The 24,450-nt window shown below is 37.3% G+C and overlaps 1 protein-coding gene across 1 annotated transcript in view; it reads left to right on the top strand.

The window, feature by feature from the left end:
- LOC116710900 (TOX high mobility group box family member 2-like) overlaps window positions 1–24,450 on the top strand; it is a 106,358-nt gene that overhangs the window by 1,064 nt on the left and 80,844 nt on the right.

Raw genomic sequence — 24,450 nt, 5'->3', positions numbered from 1 at the left:
ATGCACACCAAACCGAGAAGTAAAAGTCACTTAAAGGCTCCTTCAATTTTGTGGTCAAGGTAAAACTTGTGCAAACAGCTATTAAAATGTATTCTGGGGAGAGATATCCATAGCCATTCATAAGAATTTGCTTGCCCTAGGACCTGTGGGGAAGTCAGCAGGCCGTTAACATTTGCTGACGACAAGGTGATACATGTGAAACATTATAGCACAGTGCAATATTTGGATTGTTAATCTCCCCTGTTCATACACACGGTCACCTGCCTGGATACATACAGTTGCATTCTGTCATCCACACACAAACACTCATGGTGAAGAGGTTTTTGATTACTTTACAAACTATTATGAGTGGATTACTGACACTTCCTTACCATCTATAATGCCAGCCTCAGTCATTAAATAGCAATATAAACCTACCCTTCACTGGGATAAAACATCAAAAATGTATTTTAATACTTGTTACCTGAATGAACATTTGACTTATTTTTAAATTTCAACATTCAGGCAGGTTTATCCGAGTAAATGTGGAAGACATGCTCTTAAAGTGGTTATGCAAAGTCTAGCAGCAGTTATACAGTGACTTGCAAAGTGTCAATACTTGTGGAACCGTTTCACGTTTTGTGACCTAGCAACTAGAAAAGTGTATTTTATTGGAATTGTATGTGATAGACCACCATATTATAGTTTACACTGGTGAGGGAATGAAAATTATATGTATAATTTTCTGTTTAAAAAAAAAAAAAAATCTGAAAAGTGTGGCCTGTTTTTGTATTTACTTTGCGAATATTAGTCTTCAAGCTTTGGCATGAATTCTGTTTTAGAGTTGGATCTAGGCCAGGCTATTGAGGGACTGACTGCATGTTTAAGGTCCTGGTCCTGCTCAAAGATAAAACTATGACCCACTCACAGGAAAATCTGTGCCATATAACAGGTTTTCCTCCTGGATTGACGTTTACTTGGCTTTATTTACCTTTCCATCAACTCTCACTAGCTTTCTTGTCCCTGCTGGAGAAAAGCACCTCAAAGTGTGATGTTGTCATCCAACTTGTGTGACAGGGTGGATAGTATGTTCAGGGTGATAATCCATATAAGTTCTTCTTCAAAAACTGAGTTTTCCATTAAAAAAAGAAGCTTTTTGCTATATACAAATTCATCTGTATGTAGCAGATTATTATTAATATTATTGTTTTTAGAAAATGCTCTGTCAGATACATTGCATTTATCAAATTACAGAAGTGAAAAAGTTTGACTTTTAACAATTTGACAGTCTTGTCACTCATCCATAGTGGCTGAATTTGATAGATAGTTGACCTGTGAACAAATTCTCCTTTCTGAGCTTGTTGATCTCTCCAACACCTCCTGAGTCACCATTGTCTGATTATTGCTCTCCTTGCACTTCCTGCCAGTATAGATGGTGATCTATGCTTTGCTACGTTTCAGCTATGCTTTACTCATTCCATGTTTTGGTTGTGTGATTTTTAGAAGCTCAAAGCTTGGAATATTGTTTTATAATCCAAATGTCATTTGCATTTCCTGACATTTCTTATATGTTCACAAAATTTGGAAAACAGTGTATAAGTTCCCTTCCAGTTTGTGGTCTAATGCAACAAAATTTACTGCAACATATATTAAAGTTTGTGTTTATAACTTGTGGAAAGTTATTAATAGGTGTTCATTATTTTGCCAGATACTGTATATTTATGTTTTCAGTGAAGCCTGGTGCTATTTAACAAGATTTATACTTTTAACATAGTGAACTGTCCTGGTTGTTATTATACAGCAAGAACAGAGCCCACAGAAAGACATATAGCACTGTCATGACTAAGGCAACACCTGTGACTAAGATGTAAAGTAGCACATTATTGCAACTGTACTCTTGTTATTACACATAACTTATAAAATGATGCAGGAACTTTTTTTTCACTTATGTGGTGAATTTATTTTTAGAGCTACTCTCTTGTTAAGCATACCTCAGCTACAAGCAGGCTTGTGATGGTTATAAAAATGTGTTTTTATTGTATGTTTTGCTACATTACAACTATTTGTTCACTGATGGATCATATTTTACATCTTCATGGAAGGTGTAAAAACCAATAATAGCCCAGTATGTCAAGGCACAAATCAGGAAGTGTGCATTGTACTAACTGAAATAATCCATGTATCAAAACACAGTCACTTCCTGTTTCTTGTTGCATAAAATCATTTTGTGGAAGACTTGAGTTGTTTGCTGCATAGAAGTATATATATATGTTCATGTACTGTTTTTGAGTGTTGAAGGAGTTATAGAAATGTAAAGAAATGTAAAGAAAGCTGAAACCAGTTTGAGCTGATTGGCCGCATTCAAGCTGATGGTTGATTGATGTGTGCCAGGAGTATGGATCACTCTGACATAATGATTGAGCACCACAAATGCAAAATGTGCAGTGAATTTTGAATAAGGCTCTGCTCACAATTGGACGTTAAACAATCACAAAAATGAAGCCACCCATTAAAAAACACAGCCTTGCAATACATTTTACTTCCATCAAAGGTATCATGTTGAGTTGCAGTAAGTGGATTTTTCTTTCAGTTGGTTAACCTAGTTTCTTCAAATAAATAAGGATGGAGAAAATAGCCAACTATATTCTGTGCTAAAAATGTTGAATTGGCAGATGTTTTTTAAGGTTTTTTTGTTTTGCCTGAGCTGCTTATACCAATATTAATAATAATATAAGAACTACAACATAGAAAATAGGAAAAGTGCTGCAGTTCCCTCAGAGAGGTAGTAGTTTTGAATTCAATAGAAAATTAAGGAACTGCAATATGTTCCTCATTTACCCATCAGAGTATTTATGTACCTAATCTTTATGCTCTTGGTTGATGTCACGCCCTGAGGCGATGACAGTGCTTTGCTTTGTTACCATTCAAATTAGTAAAATAGAACTTTATTAAGAAAAAATGGCTTATTTCAGCCTTTGTGCAATTAATTGGTGTATCTCTGATGTCAGTTAATTTTATATCTGAAATTGTTGCAGGGAAAGAAAGTAATACTTTGTCAATATACAAGTATTTATATAAAAAGATAATACAATCATGGAGAGATCAAGTCTTTTCTCTTCTCATACAAACAACCTATGCATTCACTGTTCAAAGCAATGCAAAAAAAGACACATGAGAAGAGAATCGATTTGTGTATGGCTAGGAGCCCAACGGCTCTGTTGCTCTTCTCAACTCTATCCTGCTCGCATTGTCCTGCACTTGCACAATCAACCATGAGTCATCTTTACTTTTCACCCAAGATTTCTCCTAATCTTTTTGAAGCCTCTCTGTATCTTTTCCCTCACTGAGTGGGAGGCTTGTTTGCTCAGCACACACTCAGCTGTGTATACCAGCGCTGAAGGCCACTTCTTCGCAAATGCCTGTTTTTAGCGGGAGACTATTTGTCAAATGCATTATGACTTGTGCATACCCTCGGGCAGAATCACTCTGGTGAAATGAAGTTAGATAGATTGCTGTAGATGTTCCACTTTCTCCTCGTCCCTCTCCACTCTAATTGCACAGTGCCCAAGAGAGAGCCTCTCATGTAATTACACTGTAGTTATTCTGTAGGTTTATAATCCAATGGGTTGCAGATGTTTTTCTTTGCATAGCAGCCATCTGTTCCAACTTACTTTATGTTATTTATATACCTTTGCTTGAGTTTTTATTTGAAGGACCACATCAGTGTGTTTATTTTCAGCACTGTACATCATTGCTGAAATGCAACAAATGAGTTTTAACACTCATCTATAGATTTAACATTTTGCTTTTTCATCAGAACAGAAACAATCTGCTGATGTGTGTCCATTCAAAAGCAGCGCACGTAAAACCCCTTCCAAAGTGGTTTGTTCCATTTCAAATGCTGTCCAAATCATTGTATTAGTCATGGGATACTTCAAAGTATGGCCAGGCAAAAAATAAGAAAAAAAAATCCATATTAAATTCTGAGAATGTGATTTTGTTTCTCTCTCTCTCAGAAACATGATCGTAATAGACACAGAAAAAATAAGTTATTTCTGTAGTACCTCATTCTGTACACAGAGAGGAGTTAATTACATGGAGGCAAGCATTCTTGGGTCGACAACATGGACTTTGGGTTTTTTTTTCATTGTGCCCATTCATAACATTCTGCTGACTGGCCAGTCCGAGCTGCAGTATCCCCGCTGTTCTCACTCTGGAAATGTTAACCCATGCATGCCTCCACTGCACACCAAATGCAACCCAAGTGGCTGGAACTGGGGACTCTCTGAGTTTATTGTTCTTATCCAGTTCCAGACAGTTAACTCAGAACAAATAACCTAGAGTGGAGACATAAAATAGACATTTTCTCTTCGTAAAAATAACTATACCAGTGTAACAATCATCTTATTTTTGTTCTCTTACTTTTTTTCATCATACCACTTTCTGGCACAACTCATAATCAAGTCTCCTCACTTCATCCCCTCTCAGTGTCTAACTTCTTTCTCTCATTTACCTTCCCAGCAGCAATGTCAAAAGGTTATGCAGGGAAGCTGGATCGCCCAGGGCTGATTGTGTCTCTGAGTTAATGATAAGTAGCTACAGTGCTGTTCTCTGGTGGAGTGGAGCTTGTGGGTTTTTTGTTACAAACCATTACAGTAAAAGTGGTCAAATTTCTTTGAGTTGAAATTTATTCTTAAATACATAATGGAGTTAAAGATGTCAGAGATTATTCACTGAAATCATGCAAAACATGCCTTTTAGTTTATGTTTCTTGCACTACATTGTTACATGTAGAAATAATTCCAAATGTTGCCACATCTGTTTTCATTTTGCAGCTGCAACAAGGCGTAGGCCAGTTAGTAGTACATTAAAGTTTTTAAAAGTTGCAGTTTTATTACTGCTAAACTCTTCTGACATTCTTCCTATATTATCCAGTCCTTCTAATGAGATTCTAGAGAAAGCAGGAGTGTTCTTTGGATGTATAGAGCAGAGTGATTCAGGCATGCCCCTCCCCCATTTCTTGCTGCATACTGCTGGACAGCTGGCTAAAAAAAAGGCTAATAATACTCATAGATTAATTTGCTGATTTTTCTGAGGAATGTAACTCCAAATTATTAATGGAAAATTTCACTATTCAGGGATTTTTTAAAAACATTTATGGAAAATGTATCTCGGGAAGCTAAAATACCTAGGTACAATGCTACTTGACACATTATTAGCTGGTGTTGCAAAAGAACCAACCCAGGAGTGCCGTTCATCTTCCTTGGTGCTGAGTGGCTGTATGCCCAAGAGCGGAAATAAGGAGGATTGTCTATGTTTGCTTTTACAGTAGTAGTAATATTAAGGTTTATTTGGTCTGTGAAATAACCTAATATATTAAAATTGGCAGTAATAATCATTTTTAGAGGTGGTCTCAAGGTTTCAACTATGTGCCGGAGACTATGTTCATAAATGTTCGTCAATACCTGTGCATAAAAATAGACCAAATGTTGCCATTTCCATCTGCAGCTGTGACATTTTGCTGACAAATATCAGCTTAGAGAAAAAGTAGTGATTGATTCTGTTGTTCATAACAAGAATTAATGGCCGTGGACTTGAGTTTACCATGCAGTTTACAGTGAAAGTAACAAGCTATGCTCTGCTGCAGTCCCATCACTTTGCTCTGCGCCTTACTATCGAGACCAGACTCAATGGCTCAGAGCTGGTAAAGGTGGAGGGTCATAAGTCACAAAATGACTGAAAATAGAGTCTATGGTTTACCCTCCTTGGTTTGCAATTTAATCACCAAAGTCCTTAGAGACAATTTATTTTTGTTGATGTCTTGTTAAATGAGATACCAAGAATTAAATTATGACAATACATTTTTAAAACTGTTTCTAGCAGAGAGGGTGTGATGTATTGCAGCTGTGACAGTCATCTCTGTTTTCACACTATAATCTGTCACGTGACTGTTATTTACCAGAAATTGTCAGTCTTTTTTTAGACTGAAAATTATTGCAGGTTCCCAGGCTTTGCAGAGAGCACAGCAAACTGTAAGCCACAGTGGAGCATCACCACATCACAAGGTGTCAGAGTAATTCCAAATTTGACATTGATCAAGAGTTGAAGCAGTCCAACCTCGGCCCGGCTCACGCCCCTCATTAAATCACATTAACCCTAATTTTCATCACAGCTCCTTGAAGCCCAAATGTTACTATCGGCTTTTGGCTCCTGGCTGCTCAGCTGGATGTTGGGTGTGTGTTTCACACACTTGTGATTTGTGTGAGGTCGAGTCCAGCGAGCCAAGGCTGTTTAAACTGTCCTCACCTCAGGAGGCCAGTGGTTCCTCAGCAGCATTCGCCTTGACTTGCCGTCTTCTCTCTCCTGTCTGTCTGCCTTCTCCTCTACCACCTCCCTCATGCAGCCCAGTTTCCTTGTGCTGTTTTATATTCACTTCTTGATTGGTTGGGGGATGGGCCGGGGGAATAGTGTTTGAGAGGTTAGTTGGTTAGAGCCGAGAGGGGGAAGTAGATCTGGTGTGTGCATTAAGATAGCGAGAAAAAGAAGGCAAAGGGGTAGACGCCAGAGGGAAACTAAAAAAAAAAAAAAGATTTTTAGGGGTACTTTATTTTTCATTCTGCCATTGAGTCTGTAATGTCATACAGCAATGTGGAAACCAAAATGAGCATTGCCACCAGATGTGTTCCAGTCCAGATAGCAACTTGAAAGACAGGCGTTTATTGTTTTAGTGCATTTGGTGTGGTTCAAACCCAAACTGCATGAAATGCTGATTGATGGATTTCACTGAAGAATGTGTGTGTATGTGTATGAGAGCAAGGGAGAGAAAAAAAGCGAGAGAGCAAGAGATGGAGAGAGAGAGAAATATCTGCTTTATCTGATTTATTTAACCATTTTTCTGCACTGCTCTGCACTGTGTCTGCTGATGAAAAGGGAATACTGACTGTATTTTTTCTCACTGCTACAGTAGCGTTTCAGAGCAGATTCATCTGCTTTCCATCACTACTGAAATATGAAAAAATACAAGCATTGATTCACTTCTTGTCGACCTGATGGCTTGTCAGATAAACTAATATTTTGTTATGCACAGAGGGTTAATATTATTATTTCTATCGTGCATGTGAACAAAATATAATAGTCCAGCATGCATCTTATGAAATCAGCATGTTCAACATGCAAAGATTTATTGGTAATTGTCTCAGTTTTCACAAGTAGTCAATGTTGTTATTAATTTTCAAACTACTTTTACATTGTGTTGTGCAGCTTTATATATTGTTGTTGCTGACATTTAGCTGCATCCACGTGCGTGCGGTTTAGTCTGTAGGTCAGGAAGTGCGCACTTCACTCTTTTTGCAACAGTTTTAGAAGCCTAACTGTTAACTGCATGTTCCTAATCATCATACAGTAACATTTTATTGCTACTGTTATTTTATAATTAAGGTATCAGCATGCCAACATGGAGGCAGCAAAGACAAACCATTTTCAGCTGCAGTCCCCAAGCAAGAAAGAAAACTGATCTTCATCAGAATAATTGCTTGGTGTCATTCATAAACAAGTAGACCACAAAGTGATTGTGCTTGATGCTGGAGATTATGAATGCTGTTATTGGCCTTGGTAGATCTGTGTGTAAAGCCAGCTTTGCTACATAAATTAACAGAACCAGTGCATGAGAAAACTAAATTAACATTTCAAATAAGCACAGATGGAGCTTATCTTTTTACACTTCAATAGTTTGTATTTGTGCAAAGAGGAAACACTTTATCCAACATTTTTTCCTTGGTTCATCTCCTTGAGAAACGTATGGGTGATATTTTACGTGTCTGGACTACTTTGTATTTTTATTTTGTTATTTTTTGAGTAAAGGTTCAATCTAGAACAAGCTTTGGCAAAGAAAAAAATCAGTGGAAGAGAGGCGTTTCTAAAGGGATTTTTGAAAACCTTGACAGGTCAGGTTGTTGACAGGTTGTGCTCTTAAGAAATTAGCTTTTGACGGCATGTAAGAGACAGGATTTGTGAGAACATTAGCAAGGCCTGGTTAAGGACTCAACTATTTGAAAATGATTTATATATAATGATGCACAAACATTAGAACTGTAGAGTATACTCTCATTGCCTTGAAAAAGTTTTAATACACTTTGAACTTTTTTACAACACAAACCATGTATTTATTTAGGATTTTGCTCAATTTGAATGAATTAAAGATAAATAAACATTAATTTAACACTTGTCACAGAATCTAAAGTCTGAATTGAGTAACATTTTTTTCTTATAAGATATTGTGAATTTGTTTTCACACAGCATATGCGTGTAGGTCAAAAGGCTTAAATTTATTTAATCCTCTGACCAAAGTACCTTCGTTCACATGTGCCCAGTAACCCCTACATCACTCAAACAAGCCTTTTGGTTTTCTTTCAGTGATTCAGATTCTGCCACTAATTCATCAGTGTTATAATTTATGAAGTGCTCTCATAATAGTAAATTATATAATAATTTTGATCTTGTCTCCAGATTCTTTGACGTGAGGTGCAGATCTCTGCAGCACCTCCAAAGTTAACATTCGCTTTTTCTCTAATTAAGGCTTTGCTCTTCTGGCCTTTATGTTTGGATGGACCATCATGTCTGCAAATTAGCTCTATTCTCTAAGTGTCTTTTAGAGACAGTTCGTAATTGTTACATTGCAGCAAGAAGTGTCTTTGTTCAAATCCCACCTATCGGTATTTCAGCATGGAGTTTGCATCACTTGTACCAGTGATATCTTTCTATGTAGTCTGCCTTACCACCACAGTCCAAACACAATGTTACCTTTAGTTTGTGTGTGTGTAAGTGATTGTTTGTCCAGCGTGTCTCTGTGTGACATGTCTAGCCTGCACCCCACCTGCTTCCCATTGACCACTGGAACCAGGCAGCAATATTGAAGGATTAAATGGGAGTAGAAAATTGATGGATGATTGCACCGGGTTTTATTTAGGGGTAAATGAGTCAAAAGGGTTAACTCCATAAACATGACAGACTTTCCACATTTTTTGTCATGAACAAATGTGTAAACCTTGTAGCTTTTTTCAGTTTGCAATTTTGCATTCCCATCTATTGGTCAATGAGCAAAAGTTCCCAAGAATGGGTCGAAGTTTGCGGTTGTAATGTGACAACATGGGAAAAACAGAGATATAGATACTTCTGCAAGGCAGTACTGGAGCTGCAACGTTGCAACCTGTTAATTTGTGAGCACATTAATCCTTCTGTTAGGCACGCCGAAAAAGCTGTAATTTAAAACAGGTTGCAGAGGAAACATTTACAAAAGCAATGTTAAAGATTGCAGCTGTTGAGTGTATTATGAAAGGCCCGCGAGCCAGGGCAAACATGAGCAGTTGTCTTAACTTCCTGAGGCATGTCCTGTGCAAACAGCTCTAGAGACGGCTGGTTCAGATCCACATTCAAAGACTGCAGGACCACTGAGTTTATACTCTCCAATGCACATGCCCCCTCGCAGGTAGACACACACACTGTTTTGCATGCAGATGCAAACATGCCTGCACTACTTTACCATAAATAAACACAAGTGCACATGTGAGCACATAGACCACAGAAATGTTATCGTGTTGTGCAGCAGCAACAGCGCAGCCCACAGATTACTGTACCTTAAAGTTTGATGTTCAGTAATTACCCTTTCATTGAAAGTGTAATTGATTAATTCGGAATCACTTTTGGGCTTTAAGGTTTCGTCAGACTGCTTTTAAGAAAAGAGAGCAGTTTTCTTCCGATTTACCTCTGTTTTATGTTTTTTTTTTCTTTTTTGCATAAGCTTGGCTTTTTCTCCAGATGTTTTTCTTGTAAATATGCCATAACTGAGTTAGTTCAAGGTTGTACAGGGAGTTAAGTTTGCTGGTTGGGTCACCACGGATTGGTCCTCTGTTGTTTGTTTCTGTGCCCTTAGCAAAGTGCGTGTGCGTGTGTGTAAGTGTGTATGTGAGACTCCCCTCCCTATCACTACAAACCCACAGTCCCCTTAGGCCCCTCTTTGCCTCAGTCTTGTAAACTACCTCTGGCACATTTGGGCTTTGTTCGCAATATCCTCACTGTAGCTGAGTTTTACTTTCCAAGAATTCTATTCCCATGTAAGTGATGACAAGAAGAAGTGCCTCTCTATGCATTTAACTGCACTTTGATTTTTTTAATTTTAATTTTTTATTTATTTATTTGCATATTATTGATATTACACTTGATATTGCAAATATTCATACCACAGTAGCTGTCTTTCTAGGCCTTTGGTATGCTGACTGGTATGTGATATATGGGTGCAGCTGAATTTGAGCGGCTTCGCTGTGCAAACACAGCATTGCTGGCACTCCTGGTTTCACTTAATCTTCCACACAAAGGCATTGGCATGTGGCATGGCTCTCAGACTGTTTCAGTGACAGTGAAAGAGAGCAGCGCTGAGCAGCAGGCCGTGTAAGAGCATATGAACAGTGATATATATTTATGTTTTAAGCCATTTTATGTTTATTATCTCCTAAACTGGATGTTAATTTGCCTTTTCTTAATTTTCTTCAGGCTTTGGAACATCAAAGATATTTATTAGACCTCTGTGAGGCAAACAAGATCATATGATAGATTTGAACTTTTGCTTGGAATTTTTGTCATGTCAGAACTTTCATTCTGGGCTGAACTGTAAACAGACATCCAAACATACTGTCAGTCATGGATAGGTAATTTATTTTCCCATCCATACCATAATTAACCCAGCGGGTAAATGGGAGGGCTCCTCTGAGATTGCAAAGTGTTTTTGCATCAAAAAAAAGAAAAAAGGTTGTAAAAAGCATCTTTTTATGTTTCATTTTAAACTGGGATATAAATTGCACATTGAAAAAATATTTAATAAAAATTTTAAATAGAATTATTTATGAATGTTTTTTTATTTTATTTAAATGTTATGTGGAGTTATGTTTTCATGGTAAATTTGAACCTTCTTTGCACCACAAACGTCTTTGCAATGTTTCATATCTTTCAAGTGCAGATGCATTGCAGTTTGTTTGTGGTGAATTAATTAGTTTTTCTTTGCAGAAGGAAGAATGAATTTGAAGAAGAAAGTGGTAACCTTTCTAACAGCTTTGCTCATTTTAGTGGTAGCTAATCAGTGGTGGTTTCTTTTTTCAGAGAAAACTTGCCTTTCCAGGTACACATCATCTAATAGTATTTTAATTGACTTTAGAGAAACTGAATCAAGATATGCTGATGAAGTTACAAACTGCCTTAAGCCTCTAACTGTGATTGCCAGATCTCCTTGTTCCTTCTTTTTTGTTTTTGTTTTTTTTGTACTTTCTGCTGCTCTGCATAATGACAAGGGTGGAAGAGTGGAAGATTCCAATTACTCAGAGAAAGTCAAGGGGGGCTGTTGAAGTTTGAGAAATACAAGAGGAGCTGGTTGCTGTGCGAAGATTGCGTGCCCATTTGGAATGTAATTAAATTGCTTTGGCTGCTTGCCAGTTAAAAAAAAAGCATTTTTTCCCTCTCATCTCAAATGAAAATGTATAGTGTTTTGCTAAAAAATACCTGCGGGGAATAGTAGACTGTTGAATATTTGTAATACAGCTTGCATTGTGCAGCTGAAATGAGTTTTGAGATGAGTTATCCGCTGTGGTTTCCCCTCTGACATTTCAAAGGTATGTAGCTTTTGAACCATGGATTTACTGTAATCTATTTTTTCTATTATCGATGTGTGGTTGAGTTATAAACTGTAGATTGGCTTCTCTGTCATTTTGCTGGATTTGCCATATTACAAACTAAGAGACTGTGCTGGTGATTCTGACTGTATAATAATATTTATATGCAGTCACATGCAAACCTCCAGTTGTTCCACCCTTTTTGTGTATTAAACTGCAGCAGGAGTTATAGTCATCTTACAGTGTGTATCTTTTTAAAATCTGCTCTGTTGCATCTCACAGTAACCAGTTTATACAGGAAAAAAGAACACATGTACCCAAGTATTGTTACTAACAGGGAAGAGTCAATGTTCTGACAAAAATTACAACCGAGCTTTAAATGAAACACACTAGATTTATTTAAGAATACTATTTGTTTTTCAACAAGGAATTTTATACCAATACAAACTTTTGACTAGTACTAATAATGCAAAAATATTTTTTTTACTTTTGTAAAACTGTTCTTAGTTATGTGGCTATATGTGTTGGCATATTGAAGAAAACGTGAATGTCTTAACACAAGAAAATTTGGCATGTAGGTCACAGCTTTAAATAGTGTCAATGTATTGGAATAAAGAATGTGAAATTCGTGCATGGATTATAGATGTTACTTTTGACTTGACATCGTCTAGTTCAAATTTTTTTTCAGACATTCTAAGACTCAAATGACGATGAAAGTTCAGCGTTTCATAGCGTTCCTATTATGAGCTAATTTTTTCCAGAAAGTCGGTTATGTTGTTCGTCTCTTGTCTAGTTTGAAGTATCCGCCATTTTTGAGGTGAGCGAGTCTTCGCCAGCACAGGCAGAGGATTTACATAGTGTTATATAGGGTTAAGTAATGGTATAGATGGGTTATTACTATTGCATCCAATCAGTTGTTGCATTGATTCTTAGGCAGAAGAATGCATGCTGTATGATATTTTTGGACATATGAAGAATATTCAAGGAGCCTGGTTTGTCTGGTGATTAAATCATGTATGTGACAGTTGATATTGTGACAGGAGGATAATGATCAACAGAAACAAACTTTTGAGGGTTTCAAGCAAAATTCTTTTAGAACTTCTTGAAACTTTTCAAAAAAACATCCTGAAAAATTTAAGTATTCTGTTTAAGTTTCCACTAAATTGTTTTGTGGCTTTTGCATTGAATTAAGCTCCGTTTTGCCTGACATATGTAAGTGAGTCTCAAAAATCAAATAACCAGGGAGACTAAGGAACTGATAGATCTAAAAAGCCCCATAAATGTTATGTTTGTTTTGTGTTTCTTGGGTGGTATCAGACCAATCCAGCTGCCTCTATTCTATCATTGCTGGACCTGCAAATGGATCGAGCTGTCCAGCGGCACCATGCTTACTACAGTTAACCGGTGTTTCCTGGCGTCATAATAGCTTTTTCTTGTACGTGTCCTGTCAAATCAACTCTTATGGGGCTGTTTTAGGGGTACTAAAGCAATCGATATAAGAAACGGCAAATTTTGTGTTTCACCACCTCTTCCTCCTAAGACTCAGTTGAAATATGCCTGCAAGTCCAGTCTCATAATGTTTAACTCATAGTGTTATGACTCTTTAGGAAATCTTTGAAACCAGATCCATGAGGCGAGGCAGAGAGGTGCTGAGATGATGATGAGCTAATTAGTTGGGTCTACAACTGCAGTGCTAATGACTGTTTGTGGGTTTGCGGTCGCTCCAGCCTGCATGTGTGTTCTCATGTTGTACAGATGACTGGTAGAGGCTTAATCCAGTGTATTAGTGCAAACAAGCCTTCTTATTGGGCCTACATTGACAGAAGCAAGAACCACAAAAATGTGAGGTGGCACCATAAGTTATTAATTAGTAAATTCAAATAAGCATTCAAATTATAATGTCTTTAAATGTTGTTTTCCAGTCCACCATTTAGGTGTTAATCCATACTCAGGAGATTCACGGTTAAGCATTCAAACAATGTGTGTTTTCAGTTGCAGCTCTGTAATTGTGCAAGCAGCTACAAAAATGCAAGAGAGTGTCAAAAGGGAAGAGGAGGTGAAGAGATAGCGTGATAAATCTTTGTCAGAAAGAAAGACTGAAAGATAGAAATTGAGCAATTCTGCAAACCTTAAAGTAGAGATAAAAGCAAATAAAGTTGATGTATACCACAATTTGCACATGCGGATAAACACCCTTGACAAGCATGCACGTGCTGTCATGTTACCAGCTCTCACTTTCATTTGTAATCATGCACCTGCTGGCAATTACTGTTATCGTCACTAGATTAAAGGGAACATTGTCCCGAAGTGACACCAAAGTTAATTTCTTGATCACACAATAAATAACATATTTCTTTTTGTCAAGATAGATCATTATAAGCCGCTTAGTCATCTAAGCTGGTTATGCAGTTAGGTATATGCTATTATCATTAAGAGATCTGCAACTGAAATAGTTTGTGTGCTTTACTGAATGCTTATATTAACAACCTGGCTGAAGTTTGGAGAAAAGAGGGAGGTCACCCGTGATTTATGCCTAAAAATAAATGTCTTATGTAACTACAGGGGGAACTAAACTAAAGATAGACGCCAAAATAACTGGGTGTAGCAAGAGGGAAGAGGAAGATTGGATGATCACCAACAGTTTATAAGCCAGAGTCAAATCAAGGTGAGGTGATGTTTCACCAACTGGACTCCAGCTAATTAATCAATAAAACTTGTGCTGTCATCAGTTAAGATAAATGATTAAAAGTTTTCTACTCATGTCAAACAATAGTTAAAGGTAATATGCTTCATTAAGCATGTCAGATATAAAGTTTTTCTTGTTTCATATAGTCTTAATTGTTAAATTTATCAAAATTATCTGATTAAGTATTAGAAAAGGGTAAGAAATATACGTTTAATTTCCTAATCATGTCACCCTGTACAATATCATCATAACTACATTATTTTCCACAATTAAATGTGTTACAAAGATACTTTCTAGAAGAGTAGCAAGAAGAAAGTTATTATGGAGGAAAAAAAGGGACAAAGTCTCATTTGCAGGTTGTGACAAGTGAAGTAGAAACCAACTGTGTAGAAGAAATGACTCTGGACAGATGAGACCAAAATTGAAACTTGTGTAGAATGGAATGTTAGGGGGAACACTAACACTGCTCATCTTTAAATGCACTGCCCCCATGAAACCTGTTATTACAGCATCATGCTATGGGGAGGCTTATATTCAGCAGGGAGAAGTAACTGGTCGGGGTTAATGTGAAGATTGATGGAGCTAAATAAATGGCAAATATGTTCTAGGCAGGGAGACTTGAGTTTTGGATAAAGAGACACCTTTCTGTTGAACAACTGCCCTAAACAAACAGTCAGAGTCACAAATCCATGCTTTTACCCAGGAGATATCCATTTGTTAGAATGGGAGAGTCAAAGTGCATGTGTATGTAATAAAATTTGTTAGCTGTTCACATCTACTCACCATCCTGTCTGACTAAATTTGAGCTACTCTGCAACTATGAATGCCCAAAGAAATTTGGTTTCTATATATGCAAAACTGGTAGAGGCATAAAGCACTTAAGCAAGACTAGGAGCTGCGTTTGTAGCCAATAATGTTTAACAAACTATTGACTCAAAACACATCTGCCACCATACTTTTCTGATTTTAATTAGCACAAAAAACAACTAAAAATAACATTAAGTTGTTTAGTAATTCATTAATTACATGTCAGTGTGTGTTGACACATTCAAGCTTGTGGTTGTAACATGAATTCTGAATGTTTTTGTAAGGAACTGTTCCTGTGAGAAACTCGGTGTATTTGACCTGATCATCGGATAAAATCAGCAGCATCAAGTCCAGCATGCAGTGGAGATCAATATCATTTATAGTTACACGTTGATAAATGCTTAATGTATACTGCACTCTGTTAAATGACCTAAAAATAGTCTATGTTTTGGATGACTCAGGAACTTCTTAATTAACCCGATTCGGGCTACCAGATCGCCGGCGATCTGAGATGCATACATATTTTTCAAATGCCGGTAGAATTCGAACCACGTAAGGTAGAGCAATTTTTTTTTTTGCATATTAAACTGTAAGAATTGCGCTTCCTTTTCCGACCCTAAACATCCCCCCCGAGTTGCTGTGCGCGCGCAGACGAGTTCACAGATTTATAGTAAAAAGGATGGGTCCACAAACATGATGTGGCATCCATCCCTATATTTGTAGATCAGCTCGGGTCTGGCCAATCACTTCCTGTGTTGTTCTGACGTTGACAGAATGAAATACTACGAGATTTCATGAAATGTCACATGACTTCAGGTGAGATTTCATGAAAGTCATTTCCGTTTCCTGCACGTGCTATTTGGCTCTGCTCTTGCAAGGCAAACACCCAAAAAAAAAAAAATTATGGAAAGACACGGAGTAAGAAGATTTTACTCTGCGTCCGAAGTCTTGGAGCTCGTCACCGCTCAAGATGGCCAAAATGAGGAGAGGTATTCTTCAGACCCTGATACTGCAGACACTGATGAGGAAGAGGACTTCATCGAAGGGATCGATAAACTTCATGATATGTAAGTGGGCTCTTTTTCGCTCATATATATATATATGTAAAAAATATATTATTTTTTATTTTTTTATTTTTTTTTTACGTAACACAGAACGTGTGATTGAAAACTCTAACTAATCTGTAATGTTACGTCTGTGTGAAGTACTGGCAATATCGTGGAGGAGAAAGATGGCGATCTGAATGAGGATGATGAAGAGGACAATAACGGTGTGGTGGCAGGTGCAAGTAGAGGAAGAAAAAGAAGTCGGGAGGGTCCAGCTAGTAAAAGGAGAGGCAAAAGGTCAGAAACTCATGTGGACACTCAAGTCAAGTGGAAAACAGAGAAGGAGACTGATCATTTGCTGCACCCCCCCACTCCATTTCCGTCCAAAGAGGACACCAGGTGTTCAGCTGCCCCTTTCCAATACTGAGATTCCGTCACCTTCAGAGCTATTCAAATTATTTTTTGACCAGGCTACCATAAAGACATTATGTGAAAACACTAACAAAAATGCAGCCAAAAATTTAGCTGCTGGAAAAAAATTTCGTTGGACTGATGTCACAGCTAATGAAATGTATGCATATATTGGACTTACTCAATTTGTGTATTCACTCATGTGAATACACAAAGACTGACACACTTTCATTTAAATGTTTGTATTTTATTGTTGATGTACAATGTGCAATGTATCTTCTGCACTTCTTTTTTCTGATTGCACTGATAAAAGCATTTTTTTTATTTTCCCTCGTTTTATTGTTTTTAGAAAATTGGCTGTAACTTTGAAACGAAGCTTTGAAAAAACTCCAAATAAATTGTGTTTGGTTTAGAAGGCTTGTGTGCAACTTTTTTGTATTGGGAACTTTGGTAAATAAAGTTAGGAAACTCTTCATATTTACAAAAATATGTCAAAAAAATTATAAACGGATGGAGTTCTTGTTATTGTTTTGCAAATTTTCTATTTTTAATCAGTTATTATTGATAAATGGCATACAAACTTGGAAAGGAGGACTTATAAGGATTTTATAGATGTAAAGAACATTGGAGTGCTCCTAATAATGACTCTGCAGCATCCAAAAATGTAAAAAGATGCTCATGCGGACTTTTATAATGGTAGTCCTACAAGGGTTAAAAGAGTGGTGTGGTTAAAATGTAGACTGGAGAACATAAACAGTAAACCATCGTTCTGCCCAACTTTAAAGCAAGTCCAGTTTTCCACACTTTATAGTTGTTGTTTTTTTCTCGTTTTGCTCTCTCTTACAGGACTCCGCTTCTTCCTGCTCTGGTTTACCACTTTATAAACTGGCTTTAAAATGTGGAGATGTTTGCACTTTAATTGCATTTTGCTGTACTTATCCTTGTCTCTTGAAATCCTGTATAATTAAATGAGATTTTCTGTAGTTACTCAGACTTGTTTTGTGTCCCTGACAACAGTCATCGCTAAGCTGCACAAACAAAGCAGAGCAACAAAGCAACACAAGGGGTAAGCAGGTCTCATGTATGACAGAGGTGATGGATGAGCTAATTGGGGATTAACTGTTATTAGCTGGAAGAGGGGAGACAAGTGCCAAGCCCCCACCTCTTTCTGTGCCAAACATGGTTCAGTTATGTCTTCCTTCCTGCCTCAGCTAAGCCATGTTTTTCACCTGGCATGCTTTTGTTTCCATCTCCATGGGTTCTCCTCCTCTCTGACTCGCTTTCCTTCTTTCCTCCCTTTCTCTGACACTTTCACTCTCTCATTGTGATTCTCATCAGCCTGTATTAGTCGCAAATGCAGAACTAAGTAGCTGTGACAACATTCTCAGATGCTCCAGCTGCCTCAGATTTATTGAGTTATTAAAGTAATGTACTGTGATTAAAAATGCTAATTTTCCCTAAATCACATGCCAGCTTGCATTGTGTTTTTTCAATAGCTGATTTAATTACATGGAAAATGAAACAAGGGCTGATGATTCAATCTTTGCTGCCAAAAGCCTCTTGATACGAGAATGAATTACCTCCAGATACAGAATTATTGTCTGAGCTGCAAAAAGTCTTTCAGTATTGTGCAAGCTGTAGTGAATACAAAGGCTTAAATTTAGCCATCGTTTTGTTCATATCTGATTTCAGGTCACACATTCACAGATTTTGTCTTGGTGCATGCTCACGTGCGAGCTTGAAATGTCCTAAACAGAACAGGAAGGCAGATTTGCTGTTAAATTACTTCAGGCCATGATATGAAAGCAAGGCTTTGAGTTTAAAATCCCCATTATCTCTTTAAAGCATGCTTTCTTGGTGTAGAGTTGTTATGATTTTGCAGTCAAAGCAAGGATTTTATATTATAAAAAAGGGAAAAAAGTTTTCGTTCCAAATATTATTATGAGTTGTGTCCTCGTCTACTCTAAATAATTTCCTCTCCCTTGAGGGATTTGCTCAGTGTGCTTTGCTTGGCTCATTTTGGCCTCTGATTATGCATTCATGTATTCCTTATACAGTGTGCAAACCTGCAGCTACATTGGACACATCTCTAAGTCGCTTTTGACACCATTGTGCACAATAAACAGCATTTCTTCTTTTATTTTGTTTTTTCTTCTTTTACCTCAAGCGGTTGGTTTCTCCTACTTCAGTTATTTTGCAAAACATGCAGACTCTCCTTTTGAACATTGCAAGGCATGGTTGTTTTTAGCAGCTACTTAGAAAGAAATTGCACTTTAAACAATGAGATGAAACAATTTAATCTCAATAAAAATCTCTTGCTACACATTTTGTTGCTGAGCTGATTCCTGTCCTTTAAATTCTGCTCAAGATGACCAGAAGAGCTTTAGATAACGCTTGGATCATTTCCAAATTACTCACCGTGCACTGTAACAGATCCTCAGCAGTATCAGTGCCACTTTACAGCCCTTTCCTCTAAATAGGACTTATAGGTGAGTGTGCGAAACATCCATGACCATGTCAGGTGCTTTTTTCCCCCCTCTCTCTGGATTTCAGTAGGCTGAGCTTCACTGGTCTTCCAGATGTCCTGGGCATAACAGTTGCATGTCAGCTCTGTAGCAGGGCTCTAAATGGGTCACTCTACTTGATATCACACAGCTACTTCACAATGACACCACTGTTCTCTCGATATTATAGCACACCAGGTGGCTCACTATGAAAGTCCTAGTCCTGGCAAATATGGACTGCCTGTCATTGTGAGTACTGGACAAAAGCAAATAGACATTGCTCTGTTCTTTTAGATTTCTTGTTTGGCTCCAGTAAAAACATTGATCTGAAAATTACAACGAAAATAAATAAATAAAATCTAATGAACTCCTGAATATAAAATGCCTCAATATGAATATTTATCTATTACGAGTAGGTAAATTGGTGACACATTCAGATCATAAAATGAGACAATACATAATATTGTCATCCCCAAAATAAAACAAATCAAAAGTGATTAAATGTTTCATGAATTATAATGTGTTTTAATCTGTAATTGGTGTGAGATATTCTAATCCAAGTGCGTCTAACGTTTTTTAGGTTTGACTCTTTGCTTTTTGTGAATTTGATTAAATAAAATGCAAAGAAATGCACTATTGTTAGCTTATTTTGCTAACTGAGTTATTGTATATGGCTTTTAGCATATCCCACTGGTTTTCTTACCAGCTACAAGAACATCTTTAAGTTGAGTATGATGTTATTTCCTGATCTGTGTTTTTAATTTAAACAGTCGCTAACACTTTTTTTACCCTGTTATCTGCTTCAATTTAAAGTTGGAGTCTTAAAATACTCTCCAATAATTTTTAAGTAGTTCCTGTTTAAAGTCAAACTCCTGTTTTGCTTAAGCTAATCATTTGGCTTGTTTATGACAGAGGCTTGTTGGTCCTATATCACAGTTCAATATATATTTTTTTATTTACCATGTATACATTTTAACATCAAATTTCTTCTAACTGCGGGTCAAAGCAATCCGAGTATCAACAATTATAGTTTTGCCACTGTTTGAGAACCTTGTGTCTATAGAAATCTGTGTTGATGTATCACTAAGGCTATCAGGGATGGTAAGCAATAAGACAAGCCAACCAAAGGGAGAAGTGGGTTGTAACCCCAGTGATTTATGATTTATGGTTTGATTACAGTTCTTGCATCCTGCTGAAGTCTGGCTGCATCAGTCTGCATATTGTGAACTTTTTTTTCTCTTCTTCATGGCTTTGGTCACGCAGCAAGCTCCAACTCGATCTGCTTCTCGTCAAAATGAAGCCCACGTTTGCTCGTACAGGGACACACACGGCCGCAGGACAGCGTTCAGGCACACACTCACACAAGTACACTGATTGAGAGATAAAATGGAGAATAGCTCTTTTAGTCAACTGAGCAGTCTCTCTCTTCCTGCAGCCTGGCAACTATTCAATGCAATTTACCCCCTACAGGAAAATAATATTGATATTCACAAACGTACTCAGTAATAGGACAAAAAAAAAACTAAAGCAGTACACTATGAAGTGTGAAGCAAGCACAGGTGTCCATCGTCTCATATTCATGATATCACACTCAGCAGAATGAAAATCAGCACATTTATTACTGTACATATGAATGAGAATTCAATGTGTTTTCATCTTGAAAGTCAATATCACTTTTTTGTTGAGAAGCAGCCTTGGAAATTAGACAATGTACCTTTTTTTCTCCTCTGTAGCAGCCTGAATGTTTTCTATTGAGAGCTGAACTCCATTCAAAGGCGAATTCAGACCTTGATGAGAAAGAAACTCTGTAGCTAAGTGTGTTCACTTTATGTGCCATTTGTGGTTTTTACCAAGCATTGATCCATCTGTCTTTGACCATGTTGGAGTATGAATAGGATGAAAGCTCCTGTAAGAGCCTGTCACCGATATTATGTCTTCCTTTGCATTCTCTGAGCTTACATTTGCTCTTCTTATCTAAATTCTCTGACTTCACATTCTGAAATAACTTAAATGGATCATGTGAGCTTATTTAGTTTCTTAAGTTGCTTACAGTTTATTTGACTTGATTTTATAGCTTTCACAATCTGAATCAGCCTGTAAGGATTGTGGTGATGCCAGATGTTAGAGTACCTTGTTAAGGTATTCATACCTTTTGGAAAGTTTCACATTTTGTCACCTTACAACCACAGACTGTAGTGTATTTGAATGATGTTACATTGGGAAGCAAAGAAGATCAGCTGTCACCATTTTTGCTAACATAGATGTTATTTTCAGGCTTATAAAAATGTATGGTGAAAAAGTTAAGTTTTGGCTTCATCTGATCAGAAGAACTTCTTCAAAGTTTGTTTGCTGTTTGCTCTAAAGGGGTTGTGATAAATTGCAACATGCTTTCTTCTTACTTTTCTTCACAAATGTTCTCTAGCAAACATCCAAGGCTTTCACAGAACACATGTTTTTATCACTGGAATAAATTACTCAGGTTAATTTTTCTTTGTTTAGGTAATTTCTGAAGACAACTTGTTGCACTCTTTGTGCTTAGGGTTATGGGAGTAAATGGGGATGAAACCAGTTTTTAGGATTAATAGACATAAAAACACTTAAAAAACTAATACTTTGAAGTTCAGGGGATGCGAAAACTATTAAAGGCAATGTTCTGTAGAATCAGAACCTTTAAAATTAAAAATAATCCAAAGCAAAGAAAAAGAGCTACGTAATATTCGTCTTCTGCATGAATCATCACATGCTTTAGTTGGCCTGACAGCAACAAAAAGAGTGGAACTGATTGTCTCTGGCAGCTCGCATAGAGATCTGAAATTAACACCTTCTGAAAGCTGATGTTAAAAACCAGTGAACAGGATTTTTTCTTTAAAAAAAAAGTCCAACCCCAGTGATCTCAGCGCTCTCAGCAGCTCCGGTGTCGGCAGGTACATTTGAATATGAACGGTCCCCGACTGAAAGGTTATGACCCATAAAGAGGGGGGAACGATCTGAGTGAAGCGTGCAGAGGGGCGAAATGTCAGGCTGAGAATGGCAGGAAATATGTTAGTGACAAGGAAAAAGCTGCCCCTGGTATTCTAGAGCCCCAATGAGTAAAAATAGGGCATTGGGCAAGAAGGCAGGAAACCAGCAGAGCGAGGCCTCTAGTAGGAATTTCTTCTGGGGAGGAGAGATAAGGGACTTAACTCCGTCCTGTCTGGGCAACTGACTTCGACATGCGACATGTGATCACAGAACACTTATGCAGAGATGGACAGAGGAAGAGGAGATTGAAGAATTGAATAAATAATTGAGGCAATGAGTGATGCGAGCGCCGCTCGGTGTGTGTCTGTGTTTGTGCAAGTTTTGCGATGACTTGTCAGGTATTTAGCATTGACAGGACATTTTAATTAGGTCAGGACTCGTGATGAAATGCAGGGACCACAGCATGCACGAGGGCTTTGTCACGCAGACACACATTTATGCATGAGACACCCCCCCCCGCACCCTCACAAACTTATGCACATGCTGAAGTAATGGCAAAGTAGTGGAAAGTACCGTGTCTGTGAGTGTGAGGTTCTTCAGGTTAGAGAGTGGAAGTTAGACAATAAACAGTGGCCTTATCAGACTGGAGGCAGAGCTTCCAACATGATCGCTCTGATTCTTACAGAAAAATATGGCCCACTTATTCAAATGAATAAGCAAATTCTATAAACAGGGCCCTCAGTAAAAAGTTAAAGTATTGAGAGCTAAGCCTGTGCTTCCTCACTGTCACTTTAGCACACTGATCATGCTGCTTTATTGAATTTGAACACAGTTACATGACATCACTGACACAACATTTATCAGGATTTTTTACAAATCAAATTTTCAGGCATGTAGTGGAACGTGAGATTGATGGCCTGAAGGAGGGAAGCGAACAAGATGATTATCATATCATTGATTACAGTAATTTGTACCTGGGGACGCAGTGGTTCATCAGATGTGGCATTCATTGTCAAGTACACAGTTGACAATGTGGCCACTTCTTATAAACTGAGGGCGGGATGGGAGTTCCTGATGTGTAGGAGGAAAGTCAGCGTTCACCAACCTCTGCTCAAGAAGCTAAGAATAGAGCACAGCTAAATTAATGAAACAGCAAAAAAAAAACTTTTTCAGATCAGGACCAATCCTAAAACACATATGCTTTATTATAAATGATTAGACAGTCATGAAGTACTTTTTTAGTCATTACTCAAAATATCTATGTTACAAGTCACAGTCACCAATTCATACTTGCGTTCACACTTTGATTTCCATATTCAACGTCACTGAGTTCCTCAAGGACAATAAACCATCTCTGTTTAGTTTTTTTTCTTTTTTATGATAGTTAAAACAAATAGTATCTTGTAAAGATTATTATTATTTTTTTTTACATTTGGATCAAACAGTTATTATTTATGAACAAAACTATTAGCCAGTAGATATTTGGAGAATGTGTTTCACGTGAAACATTCATGGCCTGTAAACATGCCTGTAAACTAAAATGTCAGAGTATGTAGCAGCACTCGATTCATTTTTAGACAAGCATTACTTTTTAAACAAGATGGAATAGTTAAATCATAATGCATTTTACATGGAGCATTATTAGAAATGGACCAAAGACTAAAACAACACAGCCTTCTCAGTAAATAACCATCTAATGCAAATTTGATGATAGTCTACCAGTTTATGAAATTAAAATTATATGATATTAGCTCTTTGTTTAGCTTTCAGATTAACTCTGTAATAAGAACTTATCTCTGTTTCTCCAAATCGAACTTTATAACGTAAGTGTGACACTGACTACTAATAACTAGCAGAGACCCCACTTGAGGAAAATCTGAACTATCCCTTTGTACTATGTGAACATTTTATTTTTTTAAATATATACTTAAAAATATGCTTTACTTTAATCCCAGCTTTGGCAGGTAAAATCTTCAGGGAGAGCCTGAACTAAAACATTAGATAAAAGGGAAAGCTAAAGAAAGACTTTAACAATTATATTTCTGTGTGGAATATGATCATTTAGAGTAAAAATTTGGATTTTAAAGGCAAACATCATGACAGTAAGTGTCCTTGTTGTGTCACCTTGCTTTCAAATTGAGGACACTGACTCCCTCCAGCATTGCTGCTGTGGGAGACAATAACCTAAATACCTGTCAAATTTCTACCATTCTTCCTCTTTGCTTTTCCTTTCCTTTCTCTTTCTTGGCGATCTCATTTCATCCCTACTTTCTCACTCTTCTCCTTTTCTCCTCATGTGCCCCTTTTACCCGCACTCCCCCATGGTCACTCTCTTAAGTGATTGCTACATTTCATCTCATGGTAAATCGGCCGTCAGCCCAGTAAGCTATCATTATGCAAAT

This window comes from Xiphophorus hellerii, chromosome 20 (genome assembly GCF_003331165.1).
Source record: "Xiphophorus hellerii strain 12219 chromosome 20, Xiphophorus_hellerii-4.1, whole genome shotgun sequence".
NCBI lineage: Eukaryota > Metazoa > Chordata > Actinopteri > Cyprinodontiformes > Poeciliidae > Xiphophorus > Xiphophorus hellerii.
The sequence above is the reverse complement of the archived record's forward strand: the minus strand, read 5'-3'. Positions and strand labels throughout refer to the sequence as shown.